General features: G+C 39.5%; 1 protein-coding gene across 25 annotated transcripts in view; it reads left to right on the forward strand.

Moving 5' to 3' along the window:
* The first annotated feature begins 8665 nt into the window (after window positions 1–8665).
* The window catches only part of MYT1L (myelin transcription factor 1 like), a 451359-nt gene continuing 434560 nt past the window's right edge, over window positions 8666–25464 (forward strand). For 18 of the 25 annotated variants that reach the window (XM_070512695.1, XM_044771861.2, XM_070512690.1 and 15 more), the window contains exon 1: window positions 15097–15850. The gene's annotated coding sequence lies outside the window, so the exon portion shown is untranslated. Of the gene's footprint in view, window positions 8892–8951; window positions 9026–13486; window positions 13986–15069; window positions 15851–25464 lie in introns of those variants that run through there. The other 7 variants (XM_070512674.1, XM_070512676.1, XM_070512678.1 and 4 more) reach the window with 7 other exon arrangements.

Consider the following 25464-nt stretch of genomic DNA (forward strand, 5'->3'; position numbering starts at 1 on the left):
AGGATGAGATAGAAGACAAAGGCATTTTTACTCTGTAATTGAAAACAGAACTCCTGCTGTGTAGTGTATTAAAAGATAAAGCAGGAATTGTCCATTATTACAAATTAAGGAGACCACACATCAAAGATATGTTGTTAAGACGTTTCTCCTTGCAAAATCTCTTCCAGCTTGATATTCTAAAAGGCCTGGTAACTGACAGAGCCAGGAAGAGTTTGTTTTTGTTAGCCTACTCCCTTGCTTCATTCCTGGTATGCTTTAGATCCTGGACCAATCTATTCCCTGTCCTGAGCCTAAGGGATTTTGCATATGTGTCTGGGAGAGGAATAATTTTTAGAGCTAGAATGCCAGAGGATATTGGATGGACAAGGGCCGCCCCATGTGGAAGGCTGAGTGGTGTCTTAATAAGTGAAACAGGAACAAATAGGTCAGGATTTGGGGTGATGGCAATAGAACCGTGTTGACAGGTAAACTCTGGAGAGACTGCATGTTATTATGGCTCCCATCTTGGAGCAGGAGTGGAGTGAAGTGTTTATGTGTGCGCATGTGTGTCTTTGTGTTTTGTGTTTGTTTTCTGTATAGTCGAGTTCTTTGGTTCAAGAAAAGGAAAGCAACTGGCTCCTTTAAGCAGAAGAGGCAATTTACTAGCAGGATATTGGGAGTTTGCAGAGTGCCCAGGACTGGAGAACAAGGAGAGAGGGCTGTGCAGCCTTTACTGATGCCCAAATCACACAGCTGAGTGAGTCTGCTCAGAGCATCCACTGTGTCCTCCATGCACCACACCTACCATCACCAAGGACCCCAGTCCTGCTGACATCATTGTCCCACCCACGGGGCAAGACTCCTAGGAAGGGAAAGTCTTCTACAAAGGATCAAACAGAACAAATGTCCACTAATTCTGTCCTTTTCTGCCCAACATCAGCAGGCATCCCTAAAAAGTACTTGTGCATGTAATGTCAAAATATTCGACCCCTCCTAAGAAGGAATGGTCCTCTCATTTTGTGCCAGCTCCCAGTCCAGGATCTCTAGATTGTGACTACTACTCCTCTATTCTGCCATAATTCCATTTCAATATTCTGTATACTATAGACCAACAATACTATAAAATCATGGGAGAAAGAAAAGAAAGGAGGAATGAATTAAATTGTATTTGAAAACACTAATGCATAAAGATATATCCACCCCTATGTTCACTGCAACATTATTCACAATAGCCAAGACTTGTAAACAACCTAAGTGCCCATCAATAGGTGAGTGGATAAAGAAGATGTGGTATATATACACAATGGAATACTACTCAGCCACAAAAAAAAGATGAAATCTTGCCATTTGCAACAATGTGGATGGATCTTGAGGGTATTATGCTAAGCTAAATGAGTCAGACAGAGAAAGTCAAATACCATATGATTTCACTCATATGTGAAAGATAAAAGACAACAATAACAACAAACACATAGATACAGAGATTAGTTTGGTGGTTACCAAAGGGTGAGCAAGAAGGGAGAAGGGCAAAAGGGATGACAGGGCACATGTGTACAGTGATGGATGATAATTAGTCTTTGGGTGGTAAACATGTCTACACAGAAAATGAAATGTAATGATGTATACCTGAAATTTATATAATCTTATAAACCAATGTTACCTCAATAAAATTTTTGTTTAATTCTATAAAATGTATATGACCACACAAGGAAGAGAAATACAGTGAAAAGCGATGTTCCTTTTTCTCACAAGGTCTCCACTGACATTCATGATATCCCTCCTGCCCTGCTAAGGCCTGTTCTCTTTGTGCTCAGCCAGCGCCCCAGCTAATCAGTCCTTCACCTTACAGGATGGCCCCAAATATCTTTACAGAGAAGGATAAGTCCTGAGGGTCTGTCTGCATGCGGTAGCTCAGGTGTTCCTTTAGCTGTTACTCTGAACCTGGCATTACTGAAAGATGCCCAGGAACTCCGCTTTTCCTTTTACATTTCTGTCTCCCCTCCTTGCTGCATAGCAGCCACCCTATACTCCTTAATAACCGGGAGAAACCTCCTCAGCCAGCCATATACCCTACTTGGCCTGTTCCCCCAGTAACATAAGTACCCAAAAGGGGAAAGCAGGAAGTGCACAGTAAAGCATCTTGCCTCTCTGTTTGCAGACAAAACCTACAAGTTCCCAGACAGTTAGACCCCAGTAACTTCATAAGGTGCACGCCCCTGTATTTTTATTGGATTCGCCTCTCGGTCTCTGGTGAGACTGTATTTTGCCAAGAAATCTAGAGTGAATACTAGCCTCTACCCTTTAGATCCTTCCAGTATGTTGTCATTGCTGTAGTGGGCCAGCATCACATCCCATGGGGTGGAAAGATAATCCTGTTTCCTACAAACATGAAGAGTTAATTTAACCTGAGACAAGACTGTGAAGATATACTGTTGTTCCCAATATACAAAGAAAAAACATTTTGTCTTCTCTCTTATTAGGATCAAATCCATTTCCTTGTGCTTGGAGTTGTGCTGATTTACTTGAGCAAAGACACTACATTTGGAATGACACCACTGACTTGAGCTTACAGTAAGTCCCCACCATTTTCCAAGAACGCTGTCCTCCATACGAGCCACGCGTGAATGCAAGGGGACAAGATGAAAATCCCCGTCCCTGCGTCTTTCAAGACTTTGTGGCTGACAGTTACATGTATGACTTCTCCAGGAATCCAGCCATGACGCTTTTGATTTACCATGTTGATAGTCCACTTATTAGGGGTCTAAAGTGGAGATTCTGCCAATTGTTGAATATGTCTTTTTCATCTCTACCCTTAGGAATTTGGGAGGAAACGTAGGGAGAGTTTAAGACCCCACTGAACTAATGTGTCACCGGCCCCTCTCCCCATAAGTCCCCACTTTACTCAGTAGGCCATGTGATATTCTGGGTTTCCAGGAATTTAGGCCAGCCAGTGTCCAATGATATCCATAAAGTTGTGGTGTTTCTCTTCCCCAACACATCATTACTCTGACAAACAGCTGCAGATCCGACTGTGAAAAGATCATTTATATTCAAGATGTTACCACAATGTCTTTCGTCAAAGATACTCTTCATTGTAGATGTGCTGGTCTGGGAATCTACTCATTTCCAGGATTGGGTGAGGAACTTGGAATCTTTATGGTGGGGCTCATGTCTGACCCTTGTTCACAGACATCAAGTTTCTTCAGTTCTATGAATCAGACAGGACCTTTGTGGATGAGCCTTCTTTTCCAGTCCAGCAAATCATCCCATGTGGCCGTGGCTGATAATTTAATTGTTTTGCCACCAGGTACTGTGAGTGATAAATTCCTATCCTGCTGGATGTTCTCTACCAAGTGAAATAACGAAGCTTGATTTCTCTCATTTCTTCTATTTTGATTTGTCTGCTACATCCTAAGTATCATTATGTGTATCACTTAGTGCACTTAGTTACAAGTAAACATACTGGCTGACTTAAGTAAAAAAGACAGAAATACTAGAATGGTTGGAATATCAGACTTGGAGCCTAGCTCCTTAGGAACAATGTCTAAAAATGTGCAATAGACTTATCCAGTTAGGACACTGCTACTACCACCATAAGCATGAGACACTGCCGTTCTTTCCCCAGGAAATTAACTGCACTACAACTGCTCTGTTACCACAGAAGAATCTTCGAGGGCCATGCTTCTTTGTGTAACCAGCTTGCAATTCAAAATCTAGGATAGGCATGTCGTAACTGGGCATAATAGCTCATGTGCCCACATCTTAGATGAAAGGGGAGCTGGAAAAACAAATACCTAGTAATTCAGCATCTATAGTGAGAGACAGTCCCTACCTACTATGAAGACTCAAATATTGGGGAGGTTCTGGATTTAGGAAGGAGGTTTAGATGCTGGAAAATCCAAAAGAATGAAAAAAGCTCACTACAGTGTGAATGAGAAGATGTGGTGTCTTTCTCCTCTTTTTATCTCTAGTGTCTTCTCTGCAGCCACGTTTTTTCTAGATACTCTTTCCCTAATGAGTTTCAGTACTAAAACTATTCTAGATACGCATGATAGTTATTACTGTTTTCAGTACAATGAAGAAAAATTCAATTCTAAATAAGGTAAATAATCCAAATGTCTCTCTAGTTTTTCTACTTCAGTTATGAGACCTATAAGAGAACTGGAAAATCAATCAAAATATTCTTATTGAGCACCTGACTTGTACCCACACTGTCACTATGTACTCATAAGCTAAGACGCATGAGTCCTTTTCTTCAAGTAAGGATGAGAAAACGTGATATAAAGATTCCAGATGCAAGATAATTCAGAGACTGGAGATCATGAGTCTACAGGTGGTTTGGAAAGACTTGTTGGAAGACTGGGGTGTTTGTGAATTTAATGGGCTACCAAGGGTGAAATGAAAAGTACTTGTTTGTATAAAATTAAAGATCATGTTCCTAAAATTATGAACCTGGAGATGAGATAAGCATCTTTTATAAATTATCTTAGTTTGCTGGCTGTAAGCACCTAAACCTTAAATTCTCATTACTCCATTTTTCAAGTTAACCGCCTACACCTTCTTCCTTTTAACCACTTGCTGTTGAAGCATTCTACAGATGTTTTGATTAGTTGAAACTAATTCCCTGCAATGAAAATGGGTTTCCCATCTTTATCATTGTCTGATATGTTAATAAAATGGCCCTTATGTATGTCTAGCTCAGAAAGCTTAGATTCGATGGAGTAGGGGAAGGTTGTGTTTTAGTGCCTGATTTTGCAGGGTGTACGCTCTGATACAGTAGCATCTGGATTCCAGGTTTTAACCATTTACTGCTCAACTGTAATGACATTATTCTATTTGCTACTGTCCTAAGTTAGTCTAAGACTCCTTTGTAGGTCACACCATTCCATCATTGATGCAGACATAATCCTGAAGAAAAGTAAAAAAGCTATTTTAGGACATGCCCGTGAGCTTCCTGTACCAAAACTCAGATAGGTCATCCTCACGTTTTCCATGTTTCCCATCCGTTTGCCTTGGTGTGGGACATAGCATCTGAGGAAATGTCGAGGCCCCTACCCATACGGATCATGTTGAGACAAGGGTCTCTGCACAGAAGTCCAGGCAACTGAAAGGAAGAGACGGTCCTCCTTACACTATGAGAGATGCAACTATTATTAGTTGGACTGATGAGAACATGCATCTGACAGTTGGAAATACAGCCTAGTGTATAACTTGTGTGTTTTATAATTCAAGACACAAACGTACCTGAGGTTTGTTTCTTTGTATTAAATTGGAGGACATACCCACTAGAAGGGGCTGCATATTCCAATTTATTTTCTCTTGCTAATTAATTAATTAATGGAGATAAGCTATGAATTCCTAAAACAGACAGGCTTTAATCTGTGCAATGAACTTCTGAAGGCAGCATAAAGTGTGCTATAAATAATTTAAGGAAGAGTTTGATAGATATTTGGAGGCAAAATGTTTCATTGTATGCTTTAATTGCAAACTATAGAGAGATTTTTTTAAATCTATATAGCCTTTGAGGTAATTCCCAGTCCATATGTGTCCCAAAGGGTTTTACTTACTGTACCATACTGCAGAACACTGGGCTTCATTTTTTAAGAAATTATAATTTATTACGTGCATCTACAGCGTAACTGCAAGATGCAGACCGAAATGCTGCTCTGCTGCTATGTTCTGTAGCTTCATGATTCATTCATTTTTCCTCTTAAGCCATTTGCGTGCTGGCATCTCAAGCTCTAAAGTCATGCAGAGGATGGGCGGAAAGAATACAGATGCTGCCCGGGAGCCAGGCTGGGGCTGGGGCAGCTGCCGTCAATAAGCTGAGGTTGAATAACATGCAATAGCAGTGTGCTGCCGAGTCCAGGAATGCCTTGCCTTCGTGCTAAAACACTGGAGGCCGCGCTCATCAACGCAGTGGCCTGACATTTCAGTGAGATACACCTACTGCTGCAGGTAACCAAAGCTGTTGAAGCAATATTGTGCCTGTGTGTGTGTGCGCACACTTGTGCACGTGTGCTTGCCTATGTGCACATGCCTTATATCTAATAGACAGTATACTTTCACAGACATGCACATATGTGTAAGAAACATTCACATATATGTCTTTGATTTAAAATACCATGGCTTAGTATCATTTAGAGATTTCTTTCTTTCTTACTGTAGGATACGCTATATATGGATAAATTTTCACTAAGGAAACTGAATCTGCTGCTCATATAACCAAGAGAAGGCAGAGAAACTCACCAGGATTAGATGCATATGTGTGTCTGTGTGTGTACACACACATGTTCTTTTTATCTATACTTTATTTTTAAAGTGTATATGGAAGTATTTTAAAATAACGATATATTGTATATTCAAACCCTTAATTAGTGCAGTGCAGTTGACCTAAACATTGAAATTTTCCTGTGAATTTTATTCTGCTTACATTTTTAGAGGAATGCTTTGTCCTTTATAAAACGGAAAAATCCCTGTTGTGCTAGGGTTAGAGCCCTCCTTGCTCCATGGTGACCACACAGCCTGAAGAACTGCCCTCCAGCCGTGTGGCTGGGTGTCTGGGGGCTCGGGAGCAGTGTCTCGGACACAGGAGGATACATGCTGCCATTTTTTTTTCCACGGACTGCAAATGATTCCTATTCTTTGCTCCACAGAACATCCGATGTGGCGTCCAATCAGCTGAAAAAGCTGCGCAGACGTCACTAGTTGTGTGTGCGTGTGTGTGCGTGTGTGTGCGTGTGTGTGTGTGTGTGTGTGTGTGTGTGTGTGTGAGTGAGAGCGCATGCGCGAGGAGCCTGCAGCTGCTCTGCCGCGTGCGAGTGGAGTCTCCATTAGGGCAGCTCTATTGATTCCTGCCCGACGCTGCAGCAGCAGGGCTGGCGTGCGCGAGGGGGAAGAGCACGTCCCAGAGACAGGGGTTGCTGAAAGCAAACATGAGTGTGCACACGTAGAGTTTCACGTAAAAATCATTGCATCTGTTACCAAAAGGAATCCGAAAGGGAAAATTTAGGCAGCAAAATTGAAAGATTGTTAATAACTTAGCATAAAATAAATAGGAAAACTAGGATATAGGGAATTCAGAAAAATCCTTGGTTCTAATTTTTACGTCCTTTTTTCCTGAGAGGTGATGATGGTCCAATTTCCAGAATGCCTTTAAAAAAGAAACGCGAACAATTTGACAGAGATATTGAAAAGTATAGTTTATTTGAGAGCAATCTTAAAGCTATGTCTGAGAATTTTGAAAAAAGCTCAGATTTATTTTTATTAAATTTTGTTAGATTATCGCATCAGTTAGTCAGCTTTCGTTTTTCTATTTTTGATGCTTTGTGTTGCATAATATCTAGGATACAGTAACAGGCTGGTTGCAAATGGTGGAAACAGAAATAGGTTTCTTCAGAGGCTGCATTTCAGAGTGTCCAACTGTGAGCCTGTGAAGCAGAGAGTGAGAGCTCTCTCAAGGTCTGTTGCCTAGGATTTGGTTAGAAATTATTGTATCCAGGTGTAAAAATGCTGTCTTGGTCTTTCAGGCAGCTTGAGTTTACAACTGGCCCTTTTACCCCAACACTTATCAACTGCCCCCCTCCCCAAAAGAAAGACAGAGGTAAGTTCCATTTTACAATAATGGTGCTGTCAGGGAGGCAGTCTGCGTGTGAGCAGCAGAAAATTAGAAGAATCGAACAATCCATTCCCACCTCCCCCGGCCACACACACTCACACATGCACACACACACATATTCCAACACCAGTCGGTTAAGGGGAAAAAGGGCGATACCTTTTTAAAAAATGAAAGGCAGTAAGCCATTATTAGCAAGAGCTATATTGAGCATGCTTGCCAGACAGGCAGCAAAGCCTAGCTCCAGTTCCGCCCAGACATGTGCCTTGCCATTTTCATTTTAATCAGCCTGCTCAGGATGGCTGCTGATTCATTTTGCAGGATGTCCCCCTGGGAGCCAAGGTGGAAGCCTGAGGCGAGCTGCTATTGCATCAATGCAGCACACCACCTCAGACAGGGAGAGAGGGAGGAAGAGGGGAAGAAAGAGAAAAGACTTCTACACACCACATTCCAAATTTCCATATGGCTATTTAAAAAATCCTTCATGAAACCAAGTCCATTACAGGAAATATAAAGAGAGAAAAAGAAAAGAAAACAGTATGTCACATTGTCATTTCATTATCCAACTACCCCCCCAACACACACACACACACACACACACATACACACGATTCCACAGAATGGCTTGAAATTCTACTTTCCTTCATGGTCACTGTAAAATGCAATATATATATATATATGTATTTTTTTATTTACCTGGTAACTAGCTGGGGTGGTATACCTGATTTAGCTGGAGACTTTGATTTGTGGGATTGACAACCTTATTATGCAGTGAGCTTATTATTGATATTATTCTGCTCTCGGTTGCCATGGCCACCCTGTGAGAGACATTCAATTTTCTCTCTTCCATCATCATTATCTATGAGGCCATCTGTTGTGGAAAATGAATTCAGCCTCATTTGCATGACTGATAAGCAATTTTTTTTTTTATCTATTTAACAGAAGGTCATATGCCGGGGATTTGAGCTCGTGAAAAAAAAAATGTGGAAAAAAAAAAGCATATCGAGAGGCTGAGTGGGAGTGCGTGCATTCGGGGATGTATGTGGAAGTAAAACAGATCCCTCAGGCCTGCGAGCCTATCGCGCTGCATTTGTCATCCCTGCCCGGGCGACATTTTTTTTCCCTAAGCTACTGCACACTAAACAGTGAGAGAGCTTTCCCTGCAGCCTTCCTGAAGCCCCCTGATTTTTTTACTCATTGTTGGTGGGTGTATTTTAATTTTTTTTATTCCCTGGACTATGGGTTATGATATCAATATTCACTGAAGACAAAAAGCAACCTTTTCTGCATCTCGGTGGTAGGCATATTCCTCATCATCCTTTCAAACTTGTGGTGGAGTAGGGTTTTCTTTTCTCTCTGTGTATTTTGAGCCAGCACAGTTACCACAATTGAGCTTGTCTCGCTTGTGAGCGGTTGTGGCCATGTTGTGAGGTATGTGGTCTTCGTTAGGTTAATTCTGTGGACTGAGTGCACAGGGTCTGTTTGACCGTAGTTCAAAGGCTTGGGCTGCAATGCCTATTGTTTGCTCCTTTTTCAAGTTATTTTTATAGCGTGGCTGGTGGCTGAAATGTTCCGGGGCTAGAGAGTCTGTAACCCACAGAAGTCTCTCTTTAAAGCAAAAGGGTGTTCGGTTGCATGCCTTAACCGTGGTGTTGTTTGTAAAAAAAACTTGCTGCATGGACAGTACTTGGATGATATGTGGACGTTGAAACAAAAACTTCCCGGAGACTTTGCTGGATTACTTTATGTTACAAATAAAGCAAATCATTTTTACAAAGGCTGTTAAAATATTAGATATTCTTGATGTGATGTTATATTTGCCTGATGGTAAGAAAGTTGACTTCAATTGTTTAAATTGAGAAACTCAAATAAAGATTTTTAACCATAACTAAATGTTTGAAGTTCATAATAATGAAACAGTATTTCATTTACAACAGAAATATGTCTTTTAATGCAACTTAAATTAACAAACTAAAAGTTCAAACTGCAAACTTTAGCCTCAAGGTAGATGAGAATAAGGCAATAAATATTATAAATCAAAAATAAATATTCATATGATAGTTATTCAAAATATACAGCACTCATTTTGAATTTAGCATTAATTTAGTCATGACAATTTTTCATACCACTAAAACTATATAATCCATAGAATTCTAAGTTGCTTATTTACTTAGAGTAAAAATATTTTTCATAATAAGAGCTTTTCTGTTTGTGTTTGTATATTTTACTGAAGAAAATCCACTTCGTAGACAAAAGCACCCTACTGCACCCTTACAGGCAGAAGGAAGTCTCTCTAATTGTTCAACTTCATAAAAGTTGTGTAGTTTTCTAAATGATAAATAAAGACATGTCTCCATACAAATAAAACTGTGATTATTTTAAGAATAAAATATGTTTTTGCCCAGTATTCCTTTTTGAAAAGCAATTCCATTGCATTTCTGTAAGTTTTCACCTCTTAGGAACTTTGAATCCAAAGTGTTGATTGTATATTATCCATGCTACTAAGTTACACATTCCAGAAAAAAGGAAGTTTGTTTTTTCTAATTGACTTAAAGGAAAGTGTATGATTCTATTGCCTCAAGTGCAATAAGTCAATTAGTTAAAATTCTCCTTAAAGTTGTACTGTAGTAACAAATTTTCCTTATTAAAGACAACAGACCATGGATTATATATTTGTATAATAGTTCTTTACTTGATGGCACTTTTTAAAACTCTTGCCACGGTATGCTAGACTTCTCATAAACAATAGCAGCTGTTATATAATCCTTCCTTTTTTAATCAGCCATACTTTTTTTATATTTTAGCTTCAGTATTAGAGAAATAATTTCTTTCTAAATATTAGTTTCACACTTACAAAGTTCAAAACAACAAAAGCCAGATCATTTATGAAGATTATTTAAAGTGACATCACTTTTCTCAGAGGACTACAGTTTAAGCATCAGTAATGTGATACCTGGATCTATATTATAATATGATGGATTATGCTGTTGCCTTTTGATCAGTACATATAGTTTTCAGATTTGTAAAGCAAATGGCCAACTTCTAAGAAACCTAGGAGGTAGCACAGTTGATTTTTTTCCCTGCCCCCCCAAAAAAGTTAATTGCCAATCTTGGTTGGATTCTTCCTTGCCTCCCTGACATTTGACTGCTGCTAATTCACTGATTAATCTCATTAATGTGATTATAGTAGGATTTGGAGTTGGCTGCCATTGTTCTGTCGACAGTGCTATTCAGCCTGAGCACTTGCCACCTCTTTCAGTTTTGCTGTGGTTTTTCAAAGGCTGCTTGAGTGAGCCATTGTGAGCAAGGCTTCTCTCCCTTTCCCTTTCAGCACCGGGAGCTGTCCGCTGCTGATAGCAATTACATTCAGCAGTGACTTGACTTCCTACTAGTTTACTGGCAATGTGAAAATGGCTCACTTTCATCACCTTAATGATTGTACTCATCAAGGTAGAAGTAGAAGCAGCCCTTATGGTCACAATTGGATGTTTTGAAGATGGTGGAAGAAAAGATATGCAATCTCTATATCTTTATTTTGCACACAAAAAAATTTAGCCTACTTTCCAAATTACCAAACATAGAATTTCATTAGAATTACTTGCATATAAGTAAGCGTGAGTTGAAAAACTGTAAACACTATGTGGACATTCTTTTTTAATTGAAATCTTTATATAAAGGAAATTTATGTAATTATTGGTAAAATTTCATTTTTGAAAAGATGAGCCAGGATTATCAAGATGAACCAGTAAGGCAGAAAGTATACATGAAACATAAATTTCAACTTCTCTTGAGTTAAACTTGCATCCTCCAGCAAAACTTAGGCCAATTTTACAAATCTGTGTTAGAAGCTGAGATCAAGGTTGAAGGCCTAATAATTTGTGATCATGTCGGTGTGGTGTACAAAAATTCCTAAAGGAATATGAGTACATATTTCTTTTTGGATTATAAAAGCAATATAAGCCTAATTTTAGGAAAATGTGGGCATTTCCAGAGAATGAGCCTCTTCACTGTATTGTTTTCATTATTCCTAGTATATTTTTCACCTGACAATTATTTTTTACTCTCTTGAAAATGTTTTTATTTCATACCTTGCTACTGAATATGCCTGATTATTTCACTGTCTGATATTTTATGTCATTTTCTATGTCAACGTTCAATACATTAGGGAAAATAAATAAGTTATTTTGCGACTTCAAAGCTTTTGAAAGTTTTTGTATTTGTTAAAACTGTACTTAAAATTCAAAGTTGAGAGTTAATAATCTGATTATTTGTTGATTTACTTTTAGAAATATTTCACATGTGTGATAAAAAAAAATTCAATCACTTCTCTGTGAAAAATTCATTTTATTGCCTAAATAATATTTTCAAAGTCACATATAGAAACTAGATTTCCAAGTCAATCTGTAGGGCAGTCTAATTTGAGGGAGAGGCATTGTTTTCAAAAACATATTATATTATATAAAATATTTTGTTTACTTATTATACATTTTGATGGCTATGTTTTTAACTTCAAACAACTTAAAATTTTATTTGCTCTTAAATATTTTCTATTAAGAAACCCATTCAGTGGAACAAGAGGGAATAGCAGGATGCTTTTCGGTAATGACCACCCTGCCCTGACATTGAAGTGTGGCTCAGCTGAGTGTCTCCTTGAGTCCAGGGCTACAATTTCCAATCAATAACCAGTTTTTCAAATGCATCTAGTACTTTGCCATAAAGGCTACCTTGATGCAAAGTCTCACCAGAACTCTGTCCAGGAAGCAATTGAATGGCAGATTCAGAAAGAGAAATCTTCAGTTTTGCTAAATTCTTATAATCAAATTACCCCATATCGTAATTTGATTGCAATAGTATTGGTAGCATAACTTTGTTGTTCATTTTCTTATTTTCAAGTTTTTAAGAGCCTGTTTCATGAATGTCTTCTTTTTGTTTTCTTTGGGAAAATGTGCAGCATTCCTTGGAAAAACATAATAGAGGATAAACTTGAAGAAAAACTTGAAAATGATTAACATTTTTCACCAGGCTAAGTTTCATTATACTATATTCTTTACCACAACACTATACCTGACATTCATCTATACTTATTCCAAACTAAACTAAAGAGAAAAGATACCACAAACTTAAAGAAGAAAAAATATATATAATTTTTAAAAATTTATTCTGAAGTTGTAGGGGGTAAATCACATCCAAATATCATGTGTGGCTGATACAAAAAAAAAAAAGATATTTGAAAGTGGCATACCCACAAATTGAAATACTCCCTCTATAAACCATAACTTGTGCAAAGAATAACACTAAATACTTCTGTAGTAGTTGATTGCATAATTTTTCTGATATCAGATTATTTGAAGGCAGCAGCTATGTACTTTCCGTCAGTGAGCTGTGTTTCAGTGCAACATGGTTTCAGTGTGGAGCACGCTTTGTGTCCTGTCTCCTCTCTCTCTCCCTCCCTCTCTCTCTTTATCTCTCTCTCTCTCTCCTTCTCTCCCTCTCTCTCTCTCTTCTGTCCTCTCTCTCTAACTCTGTCCCTGTTTGTCTCTTTTTGCCTCCCTCTCTTCTCTCTGTGTCTCTTTCACACCTGCATTGTTCAAGCATACACAATGATTTTTCTATGCCTGTTTTCACAATGAAACTGTTTTAAGCTTTGACATCATAATGAGTCCTCAGGGTATCTGTAGAAGTAATCAGAGATGGCAGAGAAAATGTAAGCCAGGTGTTATAAAACTGGAAAGAATGCATAAGCGCTTATTTATTATGTGAAGAAGTCCTGATAAGCATTGCTGTATTAGGCTCTTCTGTTAGAAAATTTTCCCTAAAATGTATCTCTTTTAAAAATTCCTACTCCCCACGTGGTGATTATTGGAAAAGTTGGGAGGGGGAGGAAAATATTTCAGTTTCAGTGGGAGAGGTATTGTGCGTGAGAAGACAGAATGGCACAGGACATTCTCTGGAAGCGTTCCTTGCTCTCAGACTGCAGTGGTTTCTAGCAGGGCGGCACGGGAGAGGAATGGTAACCTCTGGAGTAACCAGTGTTCTGGTCTGAGCACGTCAGGCAGAGGCTCGGGGTTTGGAGGAATCACCTTTGAAAGCTAGAGTAAGGTGTTCTTGGTAACTTCAGACTCGTGTGCCGTCCTCCCCACAGAAACCACAGTCAGCATTGTGTTCTGTGGAAAACCTGCAGTGGTTTATCACTGGTGGTGGTCTGCCCTAGAGTCTCCCGGAGCACAGTGAGCTGACAGCGATGGCACTGGAGGATAGGGGTGGAAACGTATAGGGAAATGCGATCAACACGTGCGATGGTTTCTCCATGGCAGCAATAGCCCTGTACGTGTGGAGAGACAGACTGCGGAACAGGATTTTGCTTGATGGCCACATACTCTTCTGCAAAAAGGTACCTCTTTCCTTTTCTTTAAAGGTTACATGTGATTTGTCCGGTTGTTGCAACTTCCAGCTCTTCAGAATTATTTCACATGATCTCTTTAGTACTTCAACAAATTGCTGTTTCCTTGCCCACCTGACTATCTTCAGCTCTTATTTGATGACAAATTACAACACTTCTTAAAATCGCCTGGTTTGGGGTCCAGACGAGCCAACAATGGACTCTTTCTCCCACAGAGCTGCTCCTTCAGTGTAATGCCATTGTGGGCACCTGATAAGTCTGCATGCTGCCCGGAGTTGTCATTAAACAGGAGTCTGTGTATCCGAGGCTGGTGTCCGGGGGAGGGGCGGGAGGCGCTAAGTAGCCTTTATGATTCCATGTGGCCTTTCATAGCGGTGAGTGTTACAGGAGAGAGGTTTACGGAGAGTGGAATGGTACAGTCACTGCTGGAGTACAACATTTATTGCTTGACTCAAGAAGCCATTTATAAAATCAGCACTTTTTTTTTTTACCAGAAAAATGCTAATGAAAGTCATATATCTATGTTCCCTCTTATATTTTTGAAATCTTATTTGGTCTTGCCTTTTCAGCTGAAACTTTTTTTGATTTTTCTTTTCTTCAAACAATACTGAAAGGTTGATGATGTTTTAACTTTCTTAAAGAAATAGTTCCATGTCTTTTGTTTTAAAAGAAAATCATCAAAGAAGCTCTTACTGAAACAGAACATAGTGTGGTTGGCAACCCGAAAGAGATTTTAAGAGTCAGTTCGAGTTAACTCTTGTGTAACTGTTCTCCAATTTTAAGAAGTGGCAGGGCAGGTTCTGAAACCTCTTCTTGTTTTGTTTTGATGCTAAGCAGTAGTACCATGTAAAATATTGTAGGTTCAGCTGACTTTGTGAGGTTTCCTTGGCCACAGCACGAATTTACCATAACATCAATGATGGGGGGGTATTTTTAGATATATTGCCTAGCCAGTAGCTGTTAACAGCCTGACTCTGGTATTTACAGTTCTCATCTATTACGTTAAATACGGCACTGCACATGATACACATTCTGCTCCAGAGATTTAGGGGCCTATGGGTACAATGTAAGAAGCATACAGCATGCATCCCCAATCTTGTCTGACTGTGTTGCAAGCTTAATAAACAGGAAGGTTAGAAATTACCAGTTTAGTCCACAGCTATAACTTGAAAAATATCTAGCTCAGCGGTGAAGTTCCCTCCCATACTAGGATTTGGGGAAATGGATATGTTTTATAGTGCTTGAAGGATGCCACCCGAGACAGGGTAAGTCAGCAGTACGCTACTGATGTTCTGCTGCGGCAATGTGGTCTCCGAGGGAGCCTGTGCCTGATGCACAGAGCCAGGCAGGGCTTGCAGCCCATCTCGGTCTGCGGCTGCCTTTCAATGGAGGCTCCCCTTCCTCCACCAGGCAGAGCGCTGCACGCATGCCCGTCTTCCCTGTCGTTTAGTGGTGTCAACTTATTAATTTCCATTTTCGACTTCAGGCCTGTTAGTTTCCTGTCTGGAAGCATTATTACTTTTGTCCATGTGGCAAAATAATTAGCATACAGATGAGAAGTGGCCTCGCGTCTGAGCGCAGATAGAGAGAAGATGTGCAGTGGAAAGTTGATTGGATGAATGGAGAACAAATGGTGGGCGTTCAAAAGCATTAGAAGAGTTTTGTAGTCGCGGAGCAGGTTGGAGAATTTTCTGGGTGAGTCCCTAAGATGGAAGGCAGGGGTGGCTGCCGTGAGAAGGACTGCTTGTCAGATGCTGGCCTAGCTGAAGGAGCCAAAGGGGACTGCAGGCACAGATAATCCATTCGGACTACTTTGTTTTGCGATTCTTCAGGTTTCTCTTTGCTCTCCCCTCCAGGTAAATATGTCCTGTTCTCCTTGTTGTTTCCAGAGCCTGGGCTCTGCTCCCCAAAGTGGAGCAAAGTTCAACTCCTTATGCTTAGTAACAAAAGAATAGTCATTTGCTGCTGCTTTGGGCTAGTTACTTCATCCATCTTTCTGTGCATATGTCTGAAGTGAAAATTAACTGTTTAGAGATTATTGTTTTCAGAAATTTACAGCAGCCATTATTCAATGTGTTTAATTAATATTTTCTGGAACAGTGTATCCAGACCAGTAAAATTAGCAAATGTTGTTTCAATGAAAGCCCAGACATAATTAGTTTTGACTGGTATATATTTTTCCTAGCTGGAAGAAGATTTGAGATAATTTAACCAGCAACTTACTGGAGATTGTGAAAATTGAACTAAAGTTTCTGTTGATCTGTAGAATCTACAGATAGGAAATGCAAAATGTAGCACAACCTCTGGTACTTTCAGTTCTCCTCAGAAAAATGGAGACTGTTTTTACAAATCAGTCTTTTGAGTTGAGAAATAAGGATTAAGCTTGCTGGAATCCTAGTTTTCTATTGTCATCAGTGACACACGTTTCTTATATAATTCTGTGACTAGAGTACTGCAATATGGGTGTTTTAATATTTAGTTAAATATACTTCCATTTTGGAGAATTCACTGATAAATAGTTCTATCCTGTTTTCATAATTCCTACTCTCCTTAAAAGGTAAGGTTTTCATTTTAACTGACCTAATTATTTCATCTACTTTTAAGGTAGAACTTAGGTAGAAATTATTATCCTTTAACTGTCTTTTTACAGTTTCCTGAATATTTTAGATGACTTGATGATTTTAATTTGCTTTTATTTTTAGACTTTTTTTTAAGAATGGCTTTACTTTAGCTATGTGCTTTAGACAATGACAGTGATTGTATGACAGAAAATACAACTTTTTCGAGGGTCATTTCTTCTGTTTAAAAAAACTATGCTTTTCCAAAAAAAGAAAAAAACTACCTTCAATGACCCTAAAGCTCAAACACAAGATACTGGAAAATATGTTAACCCTTCGTATGAAGCTTCTGACACTTGGTTTTGATTATTTGCCTCTCATCTTCAAGTTTCTGAATACTCACATTGAGGGGTTTTTTTTGGCATAATAGGTGAATTCTCTATTCTCTATTTTTTTTTCTATTTTATTTTAAAATTTGCTGGTAAACTAGAATGAGAAAACAAGTGAGGTTTTTTTAAAAAAAATTTATTTGACCCAAACAGTATTAAATACCAAAATGTTCTCAAACAAATTCATGAACTGTTACCTGGAGAAAAGTAATATTTCTATTATTTCTCCTTTGCTATATTTCATTTTAGAGTTTAGCCAAGTTTTCTATGATTAAAATAACTCCTTCTAGTTTTATGATGGGTTATAACTTTCTCAGGGCAAAAACATCAGCATTTAGTTTTTAACCTCATGGTGTCCATTGAATGCAGAAGAGAACACTGGAATGTGACCTACCACACTGGTTCCTTTGTGCCTGCTGCCTTTCAGAGGTGTAGCCCAGCATGGTTTTTTTAAGGGACAAAATTATGTCATATTAGTTTCCACTTGACAGAGTTACTTTATGCCACTGTCTGTCACATTACTTCTCAGGCACTGTTGAGTTGAGAAGGACTTGCCTTCACAGACAATGAAAGGTCCCAGAGTTAGAGATATGATGATGTGTACCTGAATGAAAATGTAATTTCTAAGGGAATTTTTTTCTTTAGATTAGCTCTAAGGTGGAAGATCAACTTTGGAAAGAAAAGCAGCCTTTCACAGCAAATTTTTTTTAAGGAATTGATGAGATGCTAAAATTTTGGTCTAAAATCAGGCACTCTTTGACTCCCTAGGGAGGAGTGGTGGGCGTCTGGGAAGTCCTCTATCCTGCCAGGTTTGTTCTGTGCCATGGAGGCGCCAAGGCCACGCTTTAGTAGGGCTCCCACTGATTGTGAATGAAGATGGATGTAAATATTTTTCTTTCAAACGGTTATTTGACCTTGTTTCTTTAAAATTCTGTACTCTGATGTATTTTTGGACTCTCAGGAATACTCCAATTAATCTCTTCAGCGGTTTTGTGAGTGTGTGTATGTATGTGTTTTTAAAATGCCAGTGTGAAAATGTTGTGTGTAAGCTGACAATATTTGAGCCATTGGGTTAATATGTGTATCGTGTAAGCGTGCTTTAGATATGTGTGTGCACTCATTAATATAGTTGAAAGGAACTTCATGACTCAATAGTACATACTGACTGCTTCTTACTAAAGTCTGACTGCTTAGACAGTGCACTCAAATTGCTTTAAGAAAATTACCTTGAGATGATTGGACATTTGCTTGAGATATTTTCAAGTGTGGAATGCCAGGTTTTGGTCCCTACAATCAAACAATTCATGGATTAACAATCTATGGGGCGGGGGGCTCTTTTCAGTACATTGACAAAGATTTTCATTATAGAATTTCTAGCTCAAAAATTGTTTTGAGAAGTATCTTTATGCCGTCATCTCAACCTAGACTTATAGTGTATTTTAATGGCCCTCAGCAGAATGGGTTTTTTAAAGTCAGCGTTACTTCTCAATTCCAGGGGCTACCATGTCACTCAACCCCAAAAAGGATGGACGGTTATTAGGCACTGACTTTAAGTTTAGCCCAATCTCCCCTCCCTGGTACATGTATTCCACTAGTCTGTGCCATCTGAACAGAAGCTGAAAGTGTAGAGCCTTGTCGCCATGGAACAATGCTAGCCAGACTGGTTGTGGAAATAATCGAGTCTGCAGGGCACCCCATAGAGAGCCATCAAATCAGGTCTGCTCTGGAGCTGTCTGCTAGATTGTGAACATTCAGAAATCAATGCTGCATCTGCTAGTGGACCCTCTGGTTCACTGGAACTCCCACCTGCCTAATGCATCTGGGCAAGAGCTTTTCAGAAACGAGTTTCCTTCAGGATAAATTTAATACATCTTGAGGGCCAGGCGCAAGCAAATTGATCCTATCTCTGCACCAGGAAAACTCATAAACATCTGTAAGAACACAGATTTTCAACAACCTCAGGATTAGGGGATGCTGTTTTCTGAAATATCTCAAGCCTCCTCCCTTCATACCTCATGCCAGCATGGCATTTTTTAATTAGGAAGTTGATTAGAAAGGGCATGGTAGACCACGGATGTATGGTCCTTTGGCATCCATCCAGCTGTTTGTTGTCTGGGTTGTGGAAAGTATTGCTCATCACCAGTTGCAGGAAAGAGGGGGAAATCATTATTAGGATAAGGGATGGCAAGAATGAAATTGTCCTGGTGCATGTGCTAATGCAATTGGCTGTAGCTCCATCCGTATAAGCCTTTGCTGCAGACAGACTTGCTGGCTTCCGTCGGGAAACAGTCATCACTTGCACCTTGGACACAGAGAGCAGCCGGATGTATTACACTGAGAAATTCTGGGCTTCTGATTTCTCAGTGGTCAACGTGAGAGGTCATACCTGTTTGTATTTTCTCGATTCAAATCTATGTTGGCTTAATATCCTGTGGTTTGGAGTTAATGGTGATAGTTGCTGGAATGGTGCTGTGCTGTTTATCTTCAGGAGGAACTGGTTTTCTTTTTTCCTTTTTTTCTAAGGGAAATTCCTTTCTTCCCTGGTTCTTTTTAAGGCTTGGAGTATATTACCAGAGGAATAAAATTTTATGCCTAATTGTAGTTTCCTATGGCCAATGTGGTATGAATAAGAGCCATGTTATGATTTCAACCCTGCCCACCCTCACATTGGGTGAGCGCTTTCCCAAGCCGAGTGTACCAAAGAAACAGAAAAGGACACCCACCCTTGAGCTTTGACAAACTGCTCACACCGAGTCCGTCCCTGTCTAGGGCAGACATTTAACTCAGGGTTCAAGATCAGGGGAACATGTCTTCCCCGTGGGAATTTCAGCTGCTGGGGTGGTGATTCCCTCTTTTGTTCTCCTTCCTTTGGACTGTGTTTGCAAATTTATTAATTCTGTTTAGACTCTGCATTTTAGAAGAGTTTAGTAACAACCTAGCTGGAGTCAGTAACAATGATGAGCAGCCCGGGGCTCCCTCTCCATCTTCTCCTGCAAGAAAAAATATCAAAGTCAGTGCTGAAAATTAAAGGCTTGGCTCCTTAAACTCAGCTCCTCCTTCATTCTTAGCACATTAACTCAACAATTCCTACAATATGCCAGTCATGAGCACCTACCATGTGCAAAGCCAAAAGAGAGAGGACTCGCTAAGACAAAATTCTAACCCACATTGAGTCAGGGGGTGTGTGTGTATGTGTATATTTAAATAAGTATATATTTATATACAGCATATAAACATAAACATATATTAACGCATCTAAAAGTATATAGCTATTATTTTATGTTACACATGTATAACATAGTATTACATACAACATACGTAACATGTATATGATATAGTTCTATATAACATGTAATATGTTATATGTTACATATTTATATACTATGTAGAGAGATACTTGTTTTAAAATATATATTATTTTGACAAATGGTAATCACAAATTCCTCTAGATCTACTTTTTCTTGAATACATTTCTAAACAGATTAAACCATTTTTCTGACTTGATAAGAGTATGGCCAACATTGACGTCCCTTTCTTGGATGATTAATACTTAAGGGATCCAAGTGATCATTCTGAAAATTAGCTCTCAATTGCATAGCATTGTATAATCGTATTTCTACACTTAATTAAATATATGATTTGGGTTTATCACCTTCTTTTAAAATCTAGAGCTAAAAATTCCCACTCTTTGAGGGTTCTGGGTGACTGCTCCTCATTCATGACAGTTTCTGTACATACGTTAGTCGTCCCCTTATGGGATGCAGAGTTACAATTGAAACAAGTCTTTGCTTACTCGAGAATGCATGAAACAGTAAACAAGATGCTATTCTGACGAAGGAGTGTTGGTAAATGTCAGGTGTCTGTTTTGCAATTTCTGAGCATTTCAAAGCTGTTGATCTCAGAGATCAACAACAGAACATTTGAGAATGGCGTGGGTAAGCCCTGGATTACAGACCTGGGGCCAACCTCCCAAGCAAGCAGGAAGATCCCCTGAGTCCTGCTCACTCACCTCTGACTTTGGTCTGTGACGTCAGCAGTCAGCCTCGCGGCCGTTAGCTAAACGGGCAGCAGCTTGGTCATCCAGGGGTTCACCATTGGCTGAAGAGGCAGCCAGAGGAAGAGGGGAGAATTCAAATTAGAAATTGGTCATGCATTTCAGACCAGTCAGATGTCTCTGCCATGTTGCCATCGAGTCAGACCTGACTGAACATACCTACCTATTCAGAGCTAAGAATTTTGCGATTAAATCCTGTAAAAGAAAAGTTATTAGAATTAGCATTTTGTATTCCCTCAGAGTCTGGAAATTTAACTAGCTCAGGCATCAAAAAGCTGCTTGTCTTTGCTTTAAAACGGAAGTCTGAGCTTACATGAAGTGAGAAGTGCTGGTTTGTGCTAGATACTAATATATAACAGGAAAGAAAATCTGAACAATTTGCTCAGGTAAATTTCAGACTAAGTTGTTGCTGATTCTTTGGTGTACAGGGCACATTTGGTATGAATTAATATTTGGACTTTTCCACAGAATTTGTGTTATGAATCTGCCACTACCTTTTGCAGTTCTTTTAAGGGAGGTGGTTTCACTGCCCAAGTGTTTGTAGCTAATATGCTGTTACTGGGATTTGGTTAGCTCAAAAACAATCCTTTTCCCTAAGAGACCCACACCCGTAGTGCAAGCCAAGAAATATTGTGTCTGTTCTCCAGGGACAAGTTAACACACCTGTTTACAAATGGGCTGAGCCACCTGTTCATCTAGTTTTAAAGTTAATGATCAAAACAGTCTCTGCTCAAAAAGGTCAGTATGACGGGGACGACGATCAAATTTGGGAGTTTAGAGGTGACTCATTTTAAATATATAGCATTTCATGTACATTAAATTTTGAATGTTAGAAAATATACCCAGCCTATGATAAATATTCCCAATCATGGGTACCCACAATCCAGGGGTTAGATGCAGAACGTGTGTAAGGAGTAGCATGGACAATGATTTTTTATATTTGGTGCTATACGTCTTCAAAATCCAACATATGCCAACTGAATAATTTGTTTTCACTTCAAAGGTATTACTGGAGTGTGAGGGATGCTGATGGGCATCAGCACTGGAATGTTCAATACAGTATCCCCACACTTCCCGTCCTCCCCACAGCATGACTGTTTCTTGCCCTTCTTTACACTTCGATCCTCCTTGATGGGGGGTGTGCCTGTATGGCACCACTGACTCGAGGTTTTCAGCTTGCACCAGCACCCCTACTTGCTCCTGCTCCTGGACTTTCAGTTAAGCAGGGCTGGGATCAGGAGGACCACTCATGAATTCTTTTACTGCTTTTTTGAGACTCTTCCAGAGTCAGAACCACTCTGCCTAATTTGGTTATATCAAAATTGCACAAGTGCTACAAGTTTCTGAGTAATTCTTCAACATACGAAAAATGACTAACGACACTGGGAAATGTCTCTTTCCCATTAACTTCTTGGAGGCGATTTCCACCTATTTATACATTTTAGTTATCTTTTCCTTTTTTTCTGTCCTTTTTATCTTCTCAGTGAGATTTTCCATCCATAGCTAACCTAACAGGGACAGACAGCCCATGGGAAAGAGCCTTGGGGAGAAGGAGCTTCAGCTTAGTCCGGCTCTCCTTATAATTTGGGGATGACTTTGAACAAGTCATTTCAGCTCTCCACGTCTCAGTATTCTTGCCTCAAACGAGGGAGTCGAGGTCCATAATTTCTCAGCTCCTCTCCAACTCTAACTTTATATGACTCTATATTTGCCTGCCTCATGCAGGGTCTACTCTGCCAGGTGTTGCTGTATACTGGTGGGGCTTCAGGCTGTGAGGAGGAAGCAAGCCTGACACCAACAGCCTGGAGAATTTAGAGGAGGTGCTATTTTTGATTGATGGGTCTAATCCGAGACTGCTAAGGTCAGCTGAGTTGATAGGAAATTCATCTAATCAAAGGTTTCTTGGTCATCAAGCAAAATCACTGGACCGTGTGTGAAACTCAAACGTATAGCTGGAAACTAACTTTCTCTTCAGTTCTTTTCTCTCTTGATTTTATCTATTTTATGACTATGATTTTATTTTATTTTAGGCAAGTATTCTGTTATGGCAACTATACTTGCTGAGTTGTCCTGACAGAATTCACAGAGACGCATGTGCTGATGGCTCTCTCATCCCTGCTCTGTTCCTCTTGACTCAGTGTGACTGCAGTGGATATTCCTCACCTGCCGTCATGGGGGCTAAGAAAGTGCACCCAATTAGGATCTCTAGGCTTGATGCTTAAAGACACAGCCCCATCGGTTTTATGTCTCATCTTTCTCTTCAGGAAGCAGTATTTAGACAGTAATACAAAACAGGGTATGACAGATTAATAGGAACATATTTTTAATAGCTAAAATTTATTATACGATTCATGTCCTACTTCTGGTAGCCTAAAACGCCCAAAATCACAAACCAGATCTTGTGGGTACAAATAAACACTAAGTTTTTACCACAGTAGCCAATGGTATATACGTTCTTCCCAAGTTCAAAAAAGTGAGCTGAATATTGTCCTCAAAGTATCCCAGGGACGTGGAGAAGCACATCGTGGGCAAGGGAACTAAGACCGGGAAATGAAGCTGACGGTCGAGGTCAGACAGCTCTCTCTCCATGCACACCTGAAACTCAGGCGCCTCACCTGAGTCATAGAAGCCTTTCCAGGTCGCTCTTACTAAGGAGGCTCCTTTGGGAAAATTAAATGAAGATATGTTTCCTTTAATAAAACAAAGCCACTCTTTCAAGAGCTCAAAATGCCAACTTTTAACTATGGAAATGCTTCTCACCCCAGAAGTAATGGGGAGATCAATGAAGGAAAAGTAACAGTGTCTGCAGGCGTGTGGGATAAAGGGGTGGGAAGAGAGATGAAAGAATGGAAAGTGCAGGGAAAAGGAGATTAAAAAGAGAGAAAAATTCACAGACAATAGAGATATGCTTAAGATATATAATTTGGCTATTTCCGATTCTAATTTAAAGTGGGATGTTGTGAAAGATGGACCAACTTTTAAAATCATACTTTTGGAAGATCAAAAGTTCAGTAATGTTAAGTGCCTAAGTAATGACAAGTACCTTCACTCTCTTTTATACAAATCCAAACTATTTCTATATCATATTGAGAAACTAATGAAAATAGACTGTCAGGAAAACACCATGATAATAATAAAAACAACTAACACTTGGTTAACAGATGCACCACACTGAATGCTTTCTTCATGGATTATGTCATGTGAAGCCCACAACGATCTCTAGGACTGTAGGAACTCTTATTAACTCCATAAGCATAAAAAAGGCAAAATAGCACACCCATTAAAGACTTCAGGTTATGAAAGATATATACTGTTATAACTTTATATATTGTTTAAGAAGACAAACCCCCAAATGCAAAACTTTTTATTAAAGGAGACTATAATTGATGATTCTTTGCATCTATCATTTAGTACCTCCTCTGGCAGATGACAATGGTTTTAAGAAGACTAACACTGGGGCCAGGCCAGTGGAGTAGTGGTTAAGCTCCCGCAGTCTGCTTCAGTGGCCTGGGATTCATGGGTTCGAATCCCAGGCTCAGACTTAGACACCACTCAGCAAGCCATGCTGTGGTGGCATCCCACATACAAAATAGAGGAAGACTGGCACAGATGTTACTTCAGTAACAATATTCCTCAAGCAAAAGGAGGAAGATTGGCAGCAGATGTTAGCTCAGGGCCAATTGTCCTCACCAAAAAAAAAAAAAAAAGAAAGAAAAATGAAGACTCAACATTTATTTACCAAATGTCTGTAGGGTTGAGCATTAAGTTAAGTAAGAGGCATAGCCCTTGCCCTTAGAAACTGAAAATCAATTTGAGGACACAAGATGTAAATATGGAAAAGGTTAAATAGCAACACGAAAATAAAAACAAACCTTACAGGCAACCAAGGAACGGGAAGAAACGCTGTGCACTCTTTGGTGGGCATCCATCCACTGCGTGCCTGGCCCGAGTACCTGTGATGAGGCTACAGAATTCTTGCCGTCCTGTTGGGAAGGTGGCCCCTGAAAGCTCATAGAGGTGGGGTTTGGGCTGATTTTTGAGAATGAGTGTAAGTTGGACATGTGGGGAAAAAGAGAAGGCATTCTGTATTAATATAAACATAGTAAGGGGAGCAAATAAACGTGATGCTCTGAATTGTCGTTGCGGAGTAACATTTGACGGTGTGATTGTTCTTTCTATTACGTCCTCCGCAGCCTCCACGTGCTGTCAAGTGACATCCGGGGTTATACGTAGAGATGCAGGGTAGCAATTCCATTTCGTAAACTATCAACAGTTTGCTTTTTAAAAAGTTTTCAAAAGTACATGTCATTTCATTCTACAATCTAAATATATGGCAACCTAGAGGTTTGCTGTTTTTACTGGATGAGTAACGAAAAAATTAAAGACATTTAATCTTGTGATATTACAAAATAACTCTATAAGATTTCTTACAAATCAGTTAAAAAATTTAAGAAAATAGTGGGAATAGT

The sequence above is a fragment of the Equus asinus genome, chromosome 6 (genome assembly GCF_041296235.1).
Source record: "Equus asinus isolate D_3611 breed Donkey chromosome 6, EquAss-T2T_v2, whole genome shotgun sequence".
Taxonomy (NCBI): Eukaryota; Metazoa; Chordata; class Mammalia; order Perissodactyla; family Equidae; genus Equus; species Equus asinus.